The 20,000-nt window shown below is 37.1% G+C and overlaps 1 long non-coding RNA gene across 1 annotated transcript in view; it reads right to left on the bottom strand.

Annotated features, from left to right (window-relative positions):
- LOC143749129 (uncharacterized) overlaps positions 1–20,000 on the bottom strand; it is a 121,940-nt gene that overhangs the window by 20,529 nt on the left and 81,411 nt on the right. The window contains exon 2 of the long non-coding RNA XR_013206883.1: positions 19,430–19,537. This is a non-coding gene — a long non-coding RNA (uncharacterized LOC143749129). The remainder of the gene's footprint in view (positions 1–19,429; positions 19,538–20,000) is intronic.

The following is a 20,000-nucleotide window of genomic DNA, read 5'->3' as shown; positions in this document are numbered from 1 at the left end:
ACAATATTGTGATGGCTAGGGGCTTTGGTGGCTTTTGCACTACGGTTCAAAAGATTAGGGTCAGTGAATTTTTTTTATTTTTATAAAAAATGTTTGTTTACATTGTTGCAAAAAATATGTTTTTTTTCAAATAAATCCTGTTCTTTTTAACTTTCTATTAATGTATCCTGAAGAAGAAAAAACATCAAGGTTTCCACAAAAATATATTCCACAGAAAAACTGTTTACAACATCGATAATAATAAGAAATATTTCTTGAGCAGCAAATCTGTCAGGATTATGTTTTGTTCTGCTTTGTTTTACCCTACATTGGTATGTTGACCTAGTTTCCTTGTGTGTTTCAGTTATTCACTAATTAAGCTCACCTGTTGCTCAATTAATTTCCTTGTTTATCCCTGTGTATTTAAGTCCTCGGTTTCCTTTGTTCAGTTGTTTGTAATTTGTCGTTTTATACCGGTTGTTCTGTTTCCTTGTTTTCTGATTGTTTTGAGTTTCCGTTTAATGAACGTTGTTTTTGCTGCGATTCGATCCTCTTCCTCGTCTTTGCTGCAACCTATGTGACAAAATCAGTTTTGTAATGACTTTTTCTCTGTATAGGCTGCTGCCACCACCTTTAATTATTTTAGCCAGTATGGTCTGGCACAGAAGACAACACACCACCAAAACTTCAATCAAAATATGCAGTTTTTATTTTCAGAGGGGACTACCAGGACAGGCTAAACCAGCATGGGAAAGTCATAGGACAACACAGAGTAGAGCCCGACCGATATGGATTTTTGGGGGCCGATGCCGATACCGATATTAGGGAGTAAAAAAAGCCCGATACCGATATATCGGCCGATATAATTTATGTGTATATTATAATACAGTAGCAATATTATTTATGTGTATTATAGTACAGTATACCAGTCAAAAGTTTGGACACTTTCCTATTGGTGTGTACAAACTTTTGATGGGTACTTTACACAGTAGCTATAAACAGAATAAATATATTTTATAAACACGTTTTGCAATGATCACTCAAATGTGGTAATCAAACACTTGTGTGACACAGATATGTAATGGAGGCAGGGGGAATGATAGAATGAGAATTATACAGCTGAGCTGTAACCAAACTAGTTTGCATTGCATGTTATATTATATTATATTCTAAATGCTGTTGCATAATCTTCACTAACGACGACTTTGTCTTTTAATTTAGTCATAACTTGTATCAATAAATATATAAAAAGTGTCACTGACAAAACCTTATTATCTTCTATTTTTACTCTTAATTCCTCTAATCTCTACCAGTGGAGGAAGAACTCAGATCTTTTTACTAAAGATCTGTACTATGTATTATTCATAGTAAAATGAATAATATCATAATGAAAACGTTTTTAATTACATATGTACAGTACTTTTATAGTATTTTAAATAATTAGTAAGCAAAATGTACTAAACGTGAAACTAGGCTACTCTTAATGCAAAATGGCCCTATATAAAGTGTTATAATTATATACATTTTTGGAATATTGCTTGATGTTGTAACGTAGCGTTATCAGGCAGAATGAGCTTTAACACTGTGTCTACACCGGACGCGGCCGTTACTGCTCGCGTCGCAATAGCTGTTTACCCTAGACAAAGCAGAATCAGTTTACTGTCGGAGATCGCTCGCGCCACGCATTTTAATCAATGTTTCATCAACCAATTGCCTTAATAAATAAGAAGAAGGCCTAAATATAGCAGACAATATAATCAGGACTTCTCAGCTGCGCGCTTGCAATAGTCACAAGCTCACACAATACGTGACAGAGGCTTGTAGCAGAGAAATCAATTCTGTGAATTACACTGCGCAAATCACAAGTAGGCTACTACCCACCGGATGAAGAAGGGTTGGCTCTCAGTCTCCACAGGCTACATAAAATATTCATTTTATTTTATTTTATTTTATTTTTCGTGTTTGCATTTATGAGGAAAAAACAATGTTACAGACGCGACAGTTCAGCACTACGGACGTGAGCGCTCTGAAAGCGGCACTAATGCTTTGAAACTTTCACATAGACATCAAACAGAAAGCACAAAACCTTTCGTTTCAAAGTGAATTTCGTTTTGTATTAATTGTATCTTAATTTTAATCAATGTTTCATCAGCCATTTGCCTGGATTTAATTTATAAGAAGTAAATTTAGCAGACGATAGATAATCTCGACACGGAGGCGCCTGCGGGTGAACTGGAGCTCGTCTCATGAACCGAAACTCAGCATATAGACCTGAGAATTGAAATATATCTATATTGAAATGTCTACTTTTAAACAGAACAATTCAAAACGAAAGACAGACAGACTCATGTAATCGTATGAAATGTGCATTTCTCTCTGGCGCGCGCTCACTGAAGATCGCGAGTCAGCATCGTCAACTTCATCTTTGGCTGACACTGACTGAAAACACTTGTTTATTAATAAACAATTAAAATGTCTCCTTGCTATATTTGTTGTATTCATAATCATTATTTTTGCCAGTTCTTGTGACAGCTTTTAGGTGCTTTATTGGCAGCGCCACCCTTACATGAATCATAGGGCTGTAACGATACACCAAACCCACGATTCGATTCGTATCACGATTTTTGACCCACGATTCGATTCGTATCGCGATTCTATCACGGGGGCGGGGCTTGAGGGGGCGGGGCTTGTGGTGAAAAAAAGAGATTTTGAGAGAAGAAAAAAAATACCGGTATTTTTATTAAATAACATTAGGAAAAACCTGTATAATCTAAACACCAAAGAACAATAATAACTATGCAAATTATTATACTATACGGCAGTGTAGGCTGCTGCTTTTGGGCTGTGTTCTGTACTCCAACTAAATTGATTTCGGGATGGTGCCGTAATATGCATCTGCATGTTGGACGTGTTGCCGGTCAATTGAGGATTAATTTAATGCACTTTCTGAGAATTTATATTTCAAGTTTTGGCTGCAAATTTCACGTCCATAATGCTGAAATTGCCAAATTTTAAATAATTTATCCTCAACTAGTTTTGTGGTGTAGGTCTACGTAGGCTATTTTATAATGTTAACTTCAAATAATACTAATAGTAATTTAAAGATGTGGTAGTTCTCATGGGCCTGAGGGGAGGGGAGGGGGGAGGAGGGGGGAGGAGGGGGGAGGGGGGGGCATCTAACCCTTTAGATGATTCTCATGGGGGGGATTTTTTTTGTTTGAGGGGAGAAAGGGGGGGCATTTTTTCCAAACAAAATTATTACATTTATCTTGCCTAAATGTTTGCGCTCATTGCATTTTTACAATGGGGTAATAGCCTATTGTTGTTAAGAATTTACACATCACAAGGAAGCTTGATTTAAATTGTTTAATTAAATTGAAAAAAGTAGCACAAATAAATACAATAGAATAAAGATACAAATAAAGACAATTAAAGAGAAAAGTTTTTGAATAGGTCTAACACTAGTATTTATATACAGATACTGAATAAAGTAATCAAATGGAAAATAACACTGGGTAGTATTTTAGTCCTGAATAAATTAAATACATAGGCTATTAATCCTGATTCCTTTAACTTAAAGCCATCTTTTGTTGTTTTGACAACAAAATTAATGACAGACACATATGGCTGCCGTCACTTTAAGAGCTAGTGCACGGATCCTGTGTTCATTATACTGGCATGCGTTTTATGTTTATTAAAGACAAAACCGACTATAGCCTATTTAGAGTATAGCCTACTCACAAAGACCGAAATTGACAATTTTGCGTGTTAAAGCAATATAATCCGCGAAAAATAGTTACTAGCCAGCTGTTTTTGAGGCGGATTTACTATGAATGTGCGTATAGAAAATAATCTCAGAGAGCGCGCGAGCACTGATTAGTTTAAAATCGCTTGAATGTTTAAACTGGTAAGACTTAAAAAGACTTCAGTCACGATGCACTGCTGGCCCGATTGTGCAAGTGAATATTCCGTCATGTCCCGACCTTACAGTCTATGGTCCCGACTCCAAAACGCGAGTGTGTATTATCGCCGCAGCGCTTGATGCCTGCCTTGCACAAAACATTATGAGAAGAGATAGAAGACGCGCGGCACCGCTGAACACTCACGCTGTTTGTGAAATTGCGTCTGGAAGATAGTTGTTAAAAGAATGATTTTATTTTATTATCTGTGTGGATTACGATTGCGGGAATTTCCCACATTATAAATGGGAGACCTGCGGGAATGATTAGAATTATGCGCAATACCTGCGCCGAAATTCGAGCCCTGGTTCTGGACAGGAAGGATAACTCTGGGAGTTGGAAGGGGTGTGATCGCGATTCTGCCTTCTCACATCGCGATACAGGATCGTTGACCTGAGTATCGCGATTTCGATTTTATATCGCGTATCGTTACAGCCCTAATGAATCATCGTACCCGCATTTTTTAAAATATTCATTTATCGGCCATTATAAATGCCGATACCGATAGTTAGGAAAACGCCTAAAATCGGCCGATAATATCGGCCCGCCGATATATCGGTCGGGCTCTAACACAGAGTAACTTAATACGTGAATTCACTCACTTAATTTGTGACCTACCTCAGAATCAATTACAGTGGCACTTCAAACTCATTAAAAACCCCAACTCCATGCATGTGCAAAAATGGTACATATGGCTGTTCCCCAAACCTTCCCAGTTTCAGTCCCATCCACCTTTACTACCACCCTCTATCACTTACAAAGTACCACTTTATTTAATACATAATTTGAATTTAAAACAAACAATCTTAAAACCACTTAACCTGCCCACAGCGATGTTGCCCCTCCCAATTTGGGGGGGGGGGGGGGGGGGTGAAGAGATTCTACTCCGTTCCGTGAAGGGAGATGCGAGCGATGTCGTCTCAGTACGTCGTCACCTCAACACTTGTGTTTCTATCTGGCAGTCACAGGCAAGCCGAAAGGGAAATACCACCATAAGTCCATTTTCAAAGGACAAAGTCCATTTTCAAAGGGAAAAACCCAGCCGGGCTCTTGAAATTCAATAGCATCAGCATTCAGCAAAGTAGCGACGGCACTCCTAACTTCCCATCTCTATACTCTCTCACCACACACGCTATCTATCTGTCTTCATCGCCAGCGGTCCTAACCAACCGCGAACGACACCCCCCTCCCAAAGATAAGGTGAGTACTGTCGTCGTGCTTTCCACAATGCGAACCGAACCGAGCCCCCAACCCTCGTCTTTTGCGCCCCATTTAAACCTCTTTTTCCACCCCCATCAATTTCTAAGGACTACAGTAAACGGCCGGTAGGGACTACACAACATTACTTCAGGGTTACTTCAGGGTTACATTACTTCAGAAACTACAGGGTTTCTGACATCACTAACCCCACTAAACCCCTCCTCTGAGAATACTAAATAAGGGGGCAAGGCCATTTTTGCTTTGGGTTAAAATTTATTTTTAACTCGGTACCTCATAATTATTACCCAAATCTCTCTCCTTGTGCTGAACATTTTACGGAGGAAAGCTTCCACAATCTTCGCGAGCTCAATGCAGGATTCGCACAACGGCTTGTCCTGAAAGATGGAGCAGTTCCAACTTTAAGAACAGAAGCTGTTGTTTACGGGCCACAGCCTGCAAGTATGATTTATTTTTCGTCGATGCAATAGTTTGAATCGTTAATTGTACGTTGCAGCAAGGAAGTAAACAAATGACAACGCTATTTGGCTCTGCAAAAATGCTCATTCATACCTAACGTTACAAACTTTTTTTAAATCTCAACCTCGAACTTGGAATTAGTGTAAGTTATTCTTTGATTAGAGCTTTTATGTATTGTTTATCTACATGCTTGTTTATCTACAGGCAAGCTAAACATGTAGAATAAAGGTAAAATATAAAAAAATAATGCAAAATTTTAAAAACGAAGCATGAACACATGTTATAGTGCACCCCACAAACACAATCAAGCCTTCGAAAAAAAATTTTTTACCACCTCTTTAAGCATTGCATCACAGGAATAAATTACATTTTATAATATTTGAAAAGAGAAAACAGTTATTTTAAATTGTAATAACATTTTACAATTTTGCTGTATTTTTTATTAAATAAATGCAGCCTTGGTGAGCACAGTAAGATACTTTTTCTTTCTTTTTTTACAATACATCATGTTTTCGCTTATCACGTAGGGGTGTGCCGGTTTCAGAATTGGTGATGACGGTTATGACGAGAGTCAAATGTGACGGTTCGTAACATAACCGTCGTTGGGGGGGATGGGGGTGTTGCGACGCACTGATTAGCTACTTGCTCTACATTTATTTATAAAAATATATTTTTTCCTCCCATCTCATTTCCCCCACCCCCTTTAGGGGCTCCATAGAATGCGTCATTTCCATTTCCGAACATAGTTTTCAGCTATGGGCACATATCTAGTAAATAATATTCTATGCTTGCTATAGTTACTGTAGGAGCAACAACAAATACAAAGAGGAGAAGAATTGTAAATATCATGTTACATTTTTATAGTTTGTTATCAGTACTAAACGGAGAAACTTCTGACATATTGTGTTACAGTATCAGTGAGAAAGGTGACGACAAGTTTTATGACTTGACAAAAAGCTTTTCATGTTTGGGATGTTTCTTTATGACAGATTGACAGGCCATATCTGAACTTTCCATTTGTGACTCCTTCACTTCAGTAACATAAGCGAGCCCTACCCACCCCCATCTCTCTAAGCAGTAATTTTCAGGCCACAACTCTAATCCGGCTCTTGAGGTGACAGGTGTCATGAGACCTGACAGCTGTAAAGCCGTTTCCAAACAGCAGCACAGTGCAGCTTTCAGACGGCCGTGCTGCGATACTCTGATAGTGGTTCAGGCCTGATGCCAACACATACCGCTCCCAGAGATGACAGAACATGAGGCATTATGAGGCCTTAATTGTCTTTTCCCACTGAACAACATGACACAACCAATCAGAACATATCTGAAATTAATGTACAGTTTATGGTGTATTAATTTGTAAATAATGATATTTCAGCAGAAATATAAAACACACAACCAATAAAATGTGGTGCTTGTCCAAAGAACAGAAACAGAATTGTTCATTAATAAGGGTTGCGCACCATTCAGAATTTAACTAAAAATAATTTGATTTGAAATGGTTTGATTCCTGAATTGTATTTGAATGCAAAGAAATTTAATAAAAATTAACTGACGTTTTAAGATAAACTTTGAATGTTGGCTTAATAAAGCCTTGTAAAAGTTTTGATAGATCAAAAATGGATGGATAGAATTATAGATAGATTGAATGACAGATTGAGATATACATAGATCAATAGATAGAACAAGAAATTGATAGATCCATAGAAAAATATAGACAGATAGAATGAACAATAGAATGATAGCTAGAACGTTAGAATGTTAGCACAATAGAATGATATATAGACCGATAGATAGAATGATAAAACGATAGCAGACAGACAGACAGATATAGATGGATAGATAGTTTGAAAGATAGAATATTAGAATGATAGAACGATAGCACTTTAAAATGATAGAAAGTTAGGACGGTAAAAAATTAGATAGACAGAACAATAGACAGATACACTCATTGGCCTTTTTATTAGGCACACCTGTTCAACTGCTGGTTAATGCAAATTTCTAATCAGCCAATCACGTGGCAGTAATGGTTGGTTGGTTAGTTGGTTGGTTGGTTGGTTGGTTGGTTGGTTAGATGGATGGATGGATAGATGGATGGATCTGTCACACTTTTATACAAAGCTTACACTTCCCTGGGAATCAAACCAATGTTCTTGGCATAGCTAGAGCCACAATCTCCCGGTTGAGCTACAGGAACTTGAGTCACTGTCCTGAAAACTATAATAAAAGTCCACATCAAACATTTGGAAATGTCACCACAAGCTTTGCAGCTTAGCTGGAAAAGACATTAATAGAGGTTGGATTCGGTGGTGAAAATCGAATCTTTGATGGTGGTGAAAGAAAATGTCCAGGATTAATCAATCAGAAAGAGATTCGTTTAAATATTAATCTGTCTCTGCTGAACTGAGCTCCCAGTGACACGTCTGATTTGGCAAAAACACAATCAGATCTTTCAGCTTATCTAAGCATAGCAGACAAACGAACACAATCACACACATGCACGCAACTCCCAAATGCTTTAAACACATGTGAAAACTACTAGAACATGCACTTTCTCTCTCCATATACAACTAACAGAATCTCGCTGACAAGTATATTGTTACATTTACATATTAACATTTAAAAAATGCTTTGATCAGATCTTCATAGTATGTTTGTGCCTCCCTCTATACATTATGACACAATTAGGATTCTTTAAGTTACCTGCAATCACTCAAATGTTTTTCCACTGTGTGGTTCACAGAGAGAGAACAGGCTAAATATTAGCATCTCTGCTCCTCTCCACCTCACACACCTTTTTTTAATAAATCACTGGAGTTGCTTTTTGTAACGGGCACCCTTCCATCTGGTTTAGCTGTTTATGATTACAGTGTGAACAGTAGAAGTTTCCTTAAAACAAGGAGAGAACTCGAAGCTTTACAAGGCGGCAAACACTTGTGAATGAAGAACACATTGAGCACAATCTTGTCTGAAGTCTGACCATGTCTTGATATTTAGCCTGCTGAAAACAGGCTTTTCAATCTTTCAATTTGCCGTTTGATGTAAAGCCTGTTGTGGCATGAAATTGAAGAGTGTTGACTTTTTGTGAACATACTTAGGTGAACAACACTGATTGTACGTTACATAAACAAATGAAATGGATCGCTCTGAGAACTAACATTTCTTTCAATTCATTCTCAGACATAAAAGGAGACCTGCCTGAAATAGCTCTAGCTTTTAACATTTGTTCTACTATGAAAAGACTGTTTTTTTTCCCTGTATTCTGGCCCCTCCTGCGAGCTTTACGACCATTTTAGCACTGTGAAATTCAGCGTAGCTTAAAAAGAAGAGATTATCCATAATCTCTTATTATTTAAGGATGGGTAGGAAGGCAGTCATGGAAGGTGTCTTAAAAAATCTAATTCTGCTGTCAGACTGGCTTAAGAAATAGCTTGTACGTCGATTCATGCTTGAAGGCCAACATGTCTGTGTCTGTTTTAGAGAGCACTGCAAAAGCTTTCAAAACCGAAGACCTTTAACCCAAATATAGAATACAGTGTACTTCAATAAAAAGGATAATAAATGAAAAAATAATAAATAATTAAACCTTTAACTAAGGTATTCTGGGTTTAAATAAATAAATATATCTTATTTGTGCAAAACTTGCCACTAAACCAAGTTATTCTGGGTTTAAAAACATAAATAAAATAGAAAAATTGGTTTTGTTTGCGCAAAACTTGATGCCACAATGCTAAGGTATCCTGAATGAATGAATGAATGAATGAATGGTGTGTGACAGTGTTATTTTAGTGTCTTTAATGAACGATTATAGTTTTTGTTCTCTGCCACAATATTTTTGTTAGGATTATGTTTGGTTTCATTGTGTTTAAGGGGCCATTTACACAACACTGTTTTCAACTTAAAACTGCAAACTTTTTATTGCGTTTTGGCCTTTCATTTACAGGACAACTGCGTTGTGGGGCCCTGAAAACCCAAACTTTTTAAAACAAGGTTCAATGGTTTTTAAAAATGAGGTTCAATGGTAGCTAAGGTGGTTTCTAGGGCACTGCAAGGTGGTAAGTGAAAGGTGTTTTTTAGGTACTTATTTACTGGTCCAAGTCCAAAAAGCCCACCGAAAAATTTGGGGTACGGTTATAACTTCCATGTAAGTCTATTTGGTTTTATCAACCACAAGGGGAAAATAAATCTGGCCGATTAAGAAAATAACAACACACCTCTCCTAAGCAAGCCACACGATTCAAGGTATCATTCATGTCAGTGAAACTGTGCAGGACGAGTTACAAGCTGAAGGCTTAGGGTTTGTTTAAATCCTTAACTCTAAGCTTGAGCAATAGTATGCAGCAGTAAATATAAAACACTTAGTTGAGGAAGCAATGTGTCTTAGTTTCTATATGAGCATCACAGCTGTGTTCTGATCTTTGAGTATTATTAAGAAAGATTTGTGGTCCGCCCCTGGGATTTGACAGGCTGTCTCTGAGACAGAAAACAGAAAGCCCTGATAATGTTGATGGGTTATAGTTTAAAGAGAGGCGCTGAACTCTGAGGGAATCAAACCATCATTAATAAACTCCGATAAAGTCCTCTTGAGGCTCCGCAGATGCACAGGACTCTCTCACACACACATCTTAGTTTAAATGGATACTATCGGTGGGTTAATTCAGAGGTCAAGACTCTTGGCAGTGAGCAGTCAGGCTGATTCAGAAACCAAATAATCGGCCCTTAAGATAAAGTTGGCTTTTAAGTGACTTATGGTAGCCAAAAACAATAAATTCATATGATGGAGAGAATGAGTCTGAAGACAATTAGATTAATGAGTCATTGGGCTGTAGGTGAAATAGCCAGTGAGGATACAATCACTTTAACAGGCCTCTGTTGTGGCCAAGTTCTCATCTGCAATATATCTTTCACCAATTAATTTGCAAACCATAGGAAGACAGTTAAATGTCACCCTAAATCTTGCTCAGTTGAAAAAAAAAATATATCACTTTTGGTGAGCAAAAGTGAGGACACCCCTCACATTTCAGCAAACATTTTAGTATATCTTATCAAGGGACAATACTATAGAAATGAAACTTGGATATATTTTAGAGTAGTCAATGTGCTGCTTGTATAGCAGTATATATTTACTTACCTCTGAAAATAACTCAACACACAGCCGTTATTGTCAAAATAGCTGGCAGAAAAAGTGAGTACACCCTAAGTGATAATAGCTGTATGCTGTTTAACCATGCAAAGCCACATGTCCTATTCAACATGTTCATGTTTTTGTCTGCTTGACAGTACCATACAAATTGGTGTATCTTGTATTAGAGCAGATAAAATTTGTGCTTTGATTACAATTTTCTCATTCTGACTACTGGATGTTCAACATGGCACCTCATGGCAAAGAACTCTCTAAGGATTTGAGAATTAGAATTGCTGCTCTCCACAAAGATGGCCTAGGCTATACGAAGATTGTTAACACCCTGAAACTGAGTTACAGTACAGACCAGGGTCATACAGAGGTTTTCCAAGACGGGTTCCACTTGGATCAGGCCTCGCAGGGGTCAATCAAAGAAGTTGAGTCCTCGTGCTGTGTGTCAGGTGCAGAAGCTGGCTTCAAATAACAGACACATGAGTGCTGCCAGCATTGCTTTAGAGGTTGCAGAAGAGGAAGGTCAGCTTCTCAGTGCTCAGACCATACACCGCACACTGCAACAAGTCGGTTTGCATGCCCGTCGTCCCAGAAGGAAGCCTCTTCTGAAGCTGGCTCACAAGAGAGCCGCAAACAGTTTGCTGAAAGCAACCTGGTCCAAGAGCATGAAGATCATGTCCTGTGGTCTGATGAGACTAAGATAAACTTTTTTTGGCTCAGATGGTGTCCAGCATGTGTGGCATGCTGGTGCAGGGGAGCTGCACTTCATTGAGGGAAACATGGATTCCAACATGTACTGTGACATTCTGAAGCAGAACATGATGCCCTCCCTTCAGAAACTGGGCTGAACGGCACGATAATGACCCCAAACACACCGCCAAGATGACAACTGCCTTGCTGAGGAAGCTGAAGGTGGGGTGATGGAGTGGTCAAGTATGTCTCCAGACCTGAACCGTATTGAGCACCTGTGGGGCGTCCTCAAGCTGAAGGTGTAGAAGCGCCATGTGTCTAACAGCCAGCACCATGTGTCTATTGTAAATCAGATTTTTTGTGAAAAAATCAGGGGGTTTTTTTTAGGCCATATTGCCCTGCCCTACTTTACACTCAAGTTTCTGTGGTTCTGATTCTACCTTCTTGTTTTGAGCAGAAATAAATAGCCCCCAAACATTCAGTGTTGCAACAGTAACCAATGCTGACTCTTGATATTTGACATTCATTCTCATAAATACTGAAAATGCAGGTCTCAATGCATTAGATAATCAACTGTTATTTTGTTCTTGCCCATTTCATTATGACTTTAAATACACAAGGAAATTTTCTTCCGAAACTGTCTGCTAACTATCCCACAAGTCGACAACCTGAAGAAAAACAGAACGTTTGAGCTGTAGGTTCAGCGGGGAGAACAGCAAATTTTCTTAAAAATAGCATCCACCAAAAATAACAGCTTTCATGGCGTTTAACTGTAATCCCCTCTACTCTCTGCCACAAACATTAATTTTAACAACTTGTGGCCCTCGTGGGACCATCTTTCTCCCTGTGCTCAGAATATTTCTATGGTCCATTTAGCCTAAACTTCTCTGGTGCTGCATTTGTAAATATTTATGTAAAGCATAAAACAATGGGTAATTTTGGCTCTCTGGGCTCTGGTATTTTGAATGCAAACACCAAATGTAGTCTGAGAGGGAGAACGTTCAGTCCGATGTGCTTTAATTGGCGGGATAGAATCTGGGAAGGTCATATTGCTCCTGTGCCTCTGTTCTCGCCTTTAAATCCTTACAGCAGACTGGGATACAAACTGTTTTTTATAGACGTTACTGGGAGAAAGAATCAGCAATATCTGAGTGTTACAATGATAGAAGAAGCAATAAGCACAAAATGACCTCAAGATTTCAGTCCGGCTATGCTTACATTTTTAACAATAAAAAGTTTATTTTCAACCTCCTTCGGTCTGTTTCACATTTTCATTCTAACCAGACATAAAAACAACAAGAGGAAAGTTCCCCCAAAAAATAAAAAATAAAATAAAATAAAAAATAATAATAAAGAAATCTATATAAATATCTATATAAACTAAAATCTATGTACATAAAAATATATAGATTTATATATATATATATATATATACACATACACACATATATATATGAACATGAAAATATACAGCTGCATTTATATTTAGGCTATGTTTACACGGAAACGATCTGAAGGAAAATGGAAAAGTGGTGTTGCGTTATCACTTTTTATTCTACATTTAGACAAGCGTTATGGGGGGGAAATCCGCGTGCATATGGTGACGCAAAAGTGTGTGAAATTCGATGTAGTATGCACTCCAGGCTCCAATGTCATTAAACTGCCACTGCCACACAACAACACCAATATCTATACGAATATTTTGTACAACTGCTGAAAAGACTCTTGTACGTTTATCAGAGCTGCTAGGGCAACTTGAAGGTCCGACGTATGGAAATAATCCAACATGTTGGTTGTTTTTTTTCCTGTACTGGCGCATGCCTGTGACGTAAACGCGTACGCGACGAGAGCCACAGTGAGCAGATTTGCGTTTTTACCCTTTAGACGGGAACGTGACGGTGGATCGTTTTTAAGATTTCCACTCTGGAGGGTGGCTTCACTTTTTTGCATTTTTAAGCCCCAAAAAACGCCGTCGCCGTGTAAACGAAAGGGACATCCGATAAAATATTTTTACTTTTTCACCCGGAATCGTTCTCGTGTAAACAGGGCCTTAATGCTGGGGGTCCTCTAATAAAATATCTATATATAAAATAAAATATCTAAATGAAAATATACATCTGCATTCATATTTTAGGCTGGGGGTCTTCTAAAAAAGTTTTTAAAAAATGAAATAAATAGAATAAAATAAAAAATGTAAAAAAATAAAATACAACAAAACAAAATGAAATGAGAGTAAATAAAAATGAAATGAAATAATTTGGTCACAAAATTGTTGGACAGTTCGATGTGGACTAACTTAAACCAGCTGTCAAGAATGCCTCTAAATTGTCAGAGGTCATAAAAATACCATATTCACAATGCCTTCAAAGACCCAAGAGCTTTGTGAATGACTAATTGTCGGTGTTGAGCAGGTCTCAGTGAGAAATGAGGTATGAGTTCACTGTGACATTGTCCACAGCGGAGGAGTCCGCCTGCCGTGAGATATGATGCAATATGATGGATAAGAACGGCCTATGCTTTTCAAAGGCCTACATTACCACATTCCCCACGTGAAAGGAATATTTATCTTCTCTCACTCTCTTTCTGTCGAGGATTGAGTGGGTGGTTGTCTTACCTGTCTGGAGTCAGGTTTACACTTGAGGAGGGACATTTGACTGGGGGAGCCAGAACCAATATGAAAAGACACAGTCAAAGGAAACATATGTGCTAAATTAAGTAAATGTTTAGGATCTTCAGAAAAAAAATCAAGGAAATACAAACAACATTACATTTCACAGAAGCAAGGCCACATCAGAAACACCTCTGATAAGGGGTGAGTTGGATCAGAGCTTACATTTGTAACTTAAATTTGGACGACATACCATGAATCGGCGGTACACAATCAGTTTCAAAATCTGTATTTGTGTCATGTTTCCTGTTAAAACACCCAAACATCCTAAAAAACAAGAAACATACAATTTATTTGTAATTTGTATTAATTGAATTCACAATTAAATATTTTATTATTTTAATAATGTATATATTATATATAATAATTAAATAAAAATTATATATTATATAACATAAAATATAAAAATATAATATAATACAATGATATATTATATAAACAATGTATATATTGTAATTTTTAATATATTTAATAATTAAAATATTTTATTATGTATATATATTAATAATAAAAGTTAGATTTAATGATATATTATATATTAAATCATATATTACACAATTATATAATAAATCGAGCAATGCATACTGTATATGTATATATGTGTATATATATATATATATGTGTGAGTGTGTATATATATATATATATATATATATATATATATATGTATATATATATACACAGTATATATATATATATATATATATATATATATATATATACTATATATATATATATACTGTATATATATATATATACATATACACACACACATACGTATATATATAAATTAGATACATTTTAAGTGTAAATTTTTACTGGAAAACTAGACAAAGATACTGATTAACAAAATTCCTTGCGTTGTATAGACACGGAAAACGCAGAAAACATCACAATAAATAATAAAACATGACTTATAAGATCACACTATGTAACAGAAGAACTGTTTTGTCCTCTTCCCTCTTCTTGCCTCAAAATGACTTGGATGATGTAAAGCAGAGCGCGTTTGAAGAACTGACTGCGTTTAACGTGACCAAACACCACTGGATTCTGTACATATCATCAGAGTTTCAGCCCAGAGTGAGCGCTGCGTTCTCAGACAGGAAACCTGCCTTTTCCTGCATACATCTCAGGTTGACAGGTAGGCTTTGGGTTTGGGAAGGGGAATGTGCTAAAGAAAAAGACCACCTGGGTCACAGCACTTTAATGTAGCAAAAAGGATCTAAAAGGAATTAAAGTGAAAGTTCTCACTGTGACACAGTGCCAAGGTATCAATGTTGCCGTTCAAAACACACATTCACAGCATACCTCTGGATCGCCTCGGGTTGCATTGTCTCTTTTTTGACGCCTGACTGCAAACAAACATGCCATGTTGTGTCTACCTGCCCTGCCAACCTCAACAGAAATCATGGCAGCTCGCTGTTCTTTTCCCGTATCAGGGTAGAAAAAAGAAAAACAAACACGCAAAGTCACTACGCCTGCTTGGGCACAGACTGATCTGTGATCAGCTTTTGCTGTCAAGAATTTCATAAGAGGAATATTTATTTTGGTGTCTAAATACAATAAACCTGAAAAGTAGGTCTAACCTTCTTGACCAATATGAAACACTCTACATAGGCAGCAACTGAACGTCATACAAATAGTGTGTTTTCAACAGGGTTTTAATGTTAGCATGTTCTAATGACAGGACTAGATAGTAGCCTTCATGTTGAGAGTGCACATATAATGCTTTCTTTGAGTAGCTCACTAAGTTTTGAAAACTGAGCATCTTGACTTTTGTGAGTCAACACTGAAGCAACAGCATTGAACTCAATTCAGACTAAAATAGCACGACAACATGCTGAAACACTTCCCATGTGATTTGTATTATTGTATAGAAGTCATGCATGCATTTTGAAACATGTTTTACTGGCATTATTACATCAGAAATGACCTGGTATCCAAGAAAGTGAAAACATTCCACTGGTGTTTTGTAAGCCGCGGTTAGACTTGCAGTGAAAATAATGGCATAAAAGCCAGACCAAAAAACAAAAAAGGAAAAGAAAAAACATGTACACATGGAAGGCGTTGATTTGTCTTTCTCATCTAGTTCAGTATTTGGCTGAATACAAATAGAAAATGAGTATAGGGTAGTACATGTGAAGTACATATAAATGGGTTTGGTTTCAAATAGCTATTTCGATACTTCCTTTGACAACAAGAGTTCTACACCTCTTGACCCCAAGGTGGGTCTATACTATTCCATGATGGAAAAAAGCTGGCAAAACTGGCAGCCTGATTGATGTGATGTGTGATTGGCAAGATTATTAAACCTACTTATAAAAACATCAGCATGATTGGTCATTTGTCAGCCAGTTAGATGGGCATATACATGATGGTGTTCTGCCGTTTTATCCAAGATTATTCTGGATGCAAGTTTCTGCTACTAACTACTTAAGCAAAGGGGAAAAAAACATACAAAAGAATGTTACTTATAAACGTATGGTCACCAATAAAATAAAAAGCCAACCCTCAAATCTCTATCATATGCAGGTCTCTAGAAATGGCCCAGCTCCCTGTCAATGCAAGTCTATGGGATTCTGGGCTGTTTTTATCATTTTGTCTGTTTTGTCATCTGCTAAGCAAAAGTCTAATTACAGTTATGCACCAGAGTTTAATCCTTAGCATAGACAATTCTAAAGTATGGGAAATATCAATAGTGTTGCTTGCTTTAGCAAACAATAATAATTATATAAGAAAAATGACATACAGTGCCGTTCAAACGTTCAGTGAGATTTTTATTTATTTTGAAATAAATATTTATTTTATTCAGCAAGGACTGAATAAAATTAAATTAATCAAAAGTGACGGTAAAGATTGTTACAGAAAAAAATGTATTTCAAATAAACGCTGTTCATTTGAACTTTCTATTCATCAAAACATAGAATGTTTCTCAATAATATTAAGCAGCACAAATGTTTTAACCTTGCTAAAAAATAAGAAATGCATAAAATAAGAAAATAAAAATAAGAAATTAGCATATTAGAATGGTTTCTAAAGGATGAAACTGAAGGCTGTAGTAATGATGCTGAAAATTCATGACATTAAAAATAAATTACATTTAAAAAATATATATATATATTACAGAAAACTGATATTTTAAATTCTAAAAAAAAAATCCATATTCCATATTTTGCAGATTACTTTAAAGTGCTTTTTAAAGATATTAAATGCAAGACAGCCAAATATTAACAATGTATTCTTCATGGGTTCTTGTCATCAAGGCATATATCAGTCCATGTTTTATCTGTCTATTATCAGTGTTACTATCTACTATGTCTACTATCCAAACAAAATGCATACATCAGAGATTAGGTTCAGCCTTGTACTTCTTATAAGATCTTATGATCTTATCTTCTTATATGATGCATATTATCCTATTCTAATTATAGATTTTAGAGAACAGTGCAAAGAAAAAGACTGGGCAGGACTGGGAGGCACCAAAATATGGTTGGCACTTCAGAGATCAGAAGCAGTGAGCTGATGACAGGAAATGTTTTTTTGCAAGGATCTCTTTTATCAACAGGTGTGAGGAAGAGAATGAAGATATGAGAACAGATAACCCGCCTTCCGTGAACTGGCAGAGAGTGAGAGAGAGAGACTATGTGTGACAGCTTTTATCACCACTCCAGATGAACCATCTCATTCTCTCTCTCTCTCTCTCTCTCTCTCTCTCTCTCTCTCTCTCTCTCTCTCCCTATCTCTCTCTCTCCCTATCTCTTCATCTCACATGAACGGATGCGATGAAAGGTAAACAGTGTGTGTCCTATCTTAATTAGCAGAGCATATACTCTTCCACCCTGCTGAATAGTTAACGCAGCCATTAACACAACAAACATACACACTTCCAGAACAAACATCGAGCTGCCTCCGGACCAGCAGACACTCTATTCAGGAAATCTTCACAAACATTGCTACCTATTTTTGAAAAGCAAACTCAATTGATTCCTTCAATGCTGGTCTCCGAGCTTAGCCAGTAAGAGATCAGTGCCTCACTTTGCAATTGGACGTTAGATTTTTTTGACCCACAGGCGCCAGGCTGTTAAGCTTGATAACTGCTCGTCCTCCACTCTCACCATGCATACTGGTTTGCCACAAGGCTGTGTGTTGAGCCCTCTTTTATACTCTCTCTTCACTCATGATTGTGTCACTGTATATGATTCAAATACAATTATCAAATTTACAGATACCATGGTGGTTGGCCTGATCAGAGATTCATTTAGTGCATTCATCTGTACTTACTTATTTTATGTTATACATATTTTTAATGTGCAAGTGTGTGTATGTGAATGAATATGGTTATGTATGCATATACATGGTTATATTCAGTCACTTTTTTTTTTGCACTACTTGGAATGATTACTATTTTATCGGGCATCCTGGTTGGATGTTAATTCTATTTCAATTGGCTTTGTATTTGTACTTTACTCAATGACAATACATTTAATTGAATTGAATTGAATTGAATATGGATTTACACTACCATTCAAAAGTTTGGGGTCTTTTTTTAAATTAATACAAGGATGCATTAAATTGATCAAAACTGACAATACATATATTTATAATGTTACAAAAGATTAAATGCCGTTCTTCTGATCTTTCTATACGTTAAAGAATCAAGAAAGAAATGATCCACAAAAATATTAAGCAGCACAACTGTTTTAAACATTTATAATAATAAGAAAAATCTCTAAAGCAGCAAATTAGAATGATTTCTGAAGGATCACGTGACACAAGACAAATGTAATGATGATGGGGGTTGTAAAATAATACTGGACAAAATGGGGGAAAAAAGCAGAAAAGTGATGTCCATTGTAAGGGATGCAGGGTTTGAATAGGTTAAAGCACAAAGCTATGGTCTTGCACATTTTGAGCATCTTGACTAGTACTGAGTGTCTGCCACAAAGGAGGAGTTTGTGAGCACCCACCTGAAACTTAAACCTCAATAACAGACTTCACAGACATACACACACGCTAACTAACTGACATCCTTTAAATGCTACTATAGGACAAAATGTCCCTTTCATTCTGAATGCTTTTACGTGTGGAGGTGGACAATGAGCCTGTATTATGATTTTATGGCTGTATTATGGTGCACGCTGATTATGTTTTGTTCCCCAGCAATCTAGAAACCATACAGTGCCCGTTCATTGTGATAAAAGACAAAACACCATGAATAATAAATAAACAGCAGTTCCCAGGTATATGTGTGGCTCTAAAACATCTCTATTGTAACATCTGCAATCGTGCTGATCTTGATCAGAGTACTCTGACGACACTCACCTTGTGTGACCGGATGGATTCAGTCTTTCTCATCAGCAGCTGGGAATAAAAGCCACCCGTCGTCACCCTACAGCTAGCATCTCCTTGACACGACACATCTGGTTGGACCTTAGAGGAAAGAGTCACAGAATTGTGATATTCCTTGAAAAGTTGTGAATATGTGATGAAAATGTTTTCACAGATGAGGAATACATATATTTAAGTGGGAGACTCTAAATTGTGAATTCACTACGCAATATCGGGTTAGCGCATAAGAGCTTGCAGGTGATGGGAAAAGAAGCCTGTGATCTCGGGGTCACGAGTAGTTATAGTGTTGATTGATGAATCCCGAATGGCTTCTTCTCTTTCCTAAATTAGAGTACAACAGCTGGTCAGAAAGGAGAGGATGGCACTCTCTTTACCATGTTAGCAAGCAATCTGTGTCATATAAACTCCTTTCGGCCTAAACTCTGAGTAGGTCCCAACTAATGTCTCTGTCAAGACTTTGAGGGATGGCAGGAAAGGGACGGGTAGGGGAGGATGGAGGGAGACAAATGGAAGGTGAGTGGTCTTGAATGATGTCCATTGTCTC

Source organism: Siphateles boraxobius, unplaced genomic scaffold, assembly GCF_051911475.1.
Source record: "Siphateles boraxobius isolate OS27281-9 unplaced genomic scaffold, OSU_SipBor_1 24, whole genome shotgun sequence".
NCBI lineage: Eukaryota > Metazoa > Chordata > Actinopteri > Cypriniformes > Leuciscidae > Siphateles > Siphateles boraxobius.
This window is presented reverse-complemented; position numbering and strand designations above follow the sequence as displayed.